Source organism: Acyrthosiphon pisum, chromosome X (assembly GCF_005508785.2).
Source record: "Acyrthosiphon pisum isolate AL4f chromosome X, pea_aphid_22Mar2018_4r6ur, whole genome shotgun sequence".
Taxonomy (NCBI): Eukaryota; Metazoa; Arthropoda; class Insecta; order Hemiptera; family Aphididae; genus Acyrthosiphon; species Acyrthosiphon pisum.
In genome coordinates this window covers 108,966,873-108,969,383 of record NC_042493.1, presented here as the reverse complement: position 1 = coordinate 108,969,383, position 2,511 = coordinate 108,966,873, and positions in this window count along the sequence as shown.

The window sequence follows — 2,511 nt, the reverse complement described above, 5'->3', positions numbered from 1 at the left end:
GCTCGATGAGGCCATTTTTGTTTTCTAGTCAATAAAATACAAATAACAAATTAATAAACAAATAAAGCATTTTATTATGTGTAATGCGATTATGGTATACCCTCTACACATATAGAGATGCACAAATTATGTCATAAATCTAACTAAGAAATGAGAGTATCTCTAATATTTTTTAGAGAATAAACAGATAAACTAGAGTTGTTTTGTTTCAGTGGTTCGTTATATCATTGATATATAATATATACCTACCATGACCTAAGATATATCTTAGTTCACGTGCCCACTAAAAACATTATAATGCGCTACCACAGAATAACAGTGTTACAGCGAAAACTTGACATGCAATAAACTGTAAATTGTTACTGTAATACTTATATTTAATTGTTGACATACGACTATCAATATCAAAACGTAATAGGTTATAGGCATGAACATTAGAGAAAGTATACCGAATGCCGAACACGGCTAGAATGCATGTACATGTACGGCATAGGTAATTTTTTTTTATTATTATAATCTTAATGGTGAAACTTATGAATGATTACTATATAGCGTTTATTTAAGACCAAATTGTCCTCGGTCGAATATAGGTATATGTTTCCAATAATATAAGACTTCTGTACAAAGAGATATACCTAGGTAGTTGTTTTAAAAAATACATTCAAATTTTGTATACATAAATCTAAATATCAATGCATGAGTTGATGTATTACGATTCACTGACATTGCCTACGAATTACGATTGTATGTCTGACGTCTGCACAGCAAACTAAAGCCTCAAATGAGTGAAATGTACATAATCCATTCGGAGTATAAAATAATATAATATTCTGGCCTAGTAGATTTATCATGGCTAAATAACATTTTATAATCTATTCAGTCGTGATATATTTTACACTTACTACTGAATACTTACGAAGTCAACGAAGTCGTAAAAATCCCGTAAATAAGAAATTAAATGAAATGCACACCAAAGCTAGGTCGAATTGAGGACATCGGTCGAAATGTGACTTTTAGGTACGGTCGTGTGGAGAAAAAAATTGTTATCACTGCCGCAATACTATCACTACAGCAACACTCCACAGGTTACCACAACAAAAATAATTTTATACCATGTAATAACCGCAAAATGATTCAAAGTCCAAAATATCCTATTTATTTTTGAAAGCAGCTTATAAAATATCAAATTTTTTGTACTATATACACAACACATAGTCCCAAATCGGTCAAATATAAATCGTTTCTAGATAAACACTTAAAAAACTAGTATAGGTTCATTTGTAATTTATAAACTAACAACATAATTATTTTATACCTAATTGGTTTACATACACTACCTACATTACTACGCAGTACGCACACACATAGACTTGCTGAACATATTAAAAAAAAAACGGGCATTATAGAATGCTTGTCAACAATATTATAATTTAAGTAAACGAACTTCACCAGAGTGAACTTTCAACAAAAAACAATGTTATATACTAACGGTAAAATCGGGGCACTTCATCATGTCCCCAGCCCCACCCATATCATTGAATACAAATTTTAAAAATGATCTCCTACTAACATTTAGCAGTAACCATTTAGCAACGATTTACAAGGTCGCAATCGTATTTTGCAAACAAATAATTAGTTTTTTTTTTTTGTTTTACGATTCAACTGAAGGCTTGCAAATTGTGAGAATAGTCTCGTAAATGGTTGCTAATTGACTGCTAAATTTTGAGCTAAAAAAAATGTCATAATTTTTATTGGGTGGGGTTGGGAACATATACGTCAAAAATACTTCTCACCGCGTTCTCGCGCCACACGACTACTTGTCGCGGTCGTTATCGTAACGACCGCCGCGTCTCTATCGACGTCTGCGAGATTGCGACCGAGAACCGGTCCGGCCGCCGCCGGCGGCACGAACCTCCGGCTCGGCCGGCGGCGGTGGTGGCAGCAGCTTTCGCAGGACCGTCATCGAGGGTAAACGTACGGTGATATCGTTGTTTGTAATTGAATATTTTGTGAAAATAAACGTGCCGTCGTCTCGTAAATAAAACGTGTTAACTATTATTACCAAAACCGTTCCTGACACCTACATACTCGCCCACCTACCTGCAGAGTAAACTGTTCCCTATGTGTATAGTAATATGTTTAGCACTCAACAGAAGCTGGACAGGTTCGCCGAGCAAATTCTGTGGGTGATAGTGTATGGTGGTGTGTGTAGGTGTGGGTGAAGACTTAAAATTAAGGACAGATAGGTGACTCAAGAATGGTAATACTAAATTTGACTATTTATAATAGTTGCTATATAGGTAATTCACAAATTAATATTAATTTTTAAGTATAAAATAAGGTGAATAAAAGCAATACAATTGACATTAATGAATTTCGTCGCCTCTTGACCCGACAGCAAAAAATGTTTACCTAATAAATAATGAAATCTCATGATTTGGTCGGTGCGCGGCGGGCCTGTACTATACCTAATAATAATAAAAAAATATATAAAAGCTCGCAGCTAGCGAT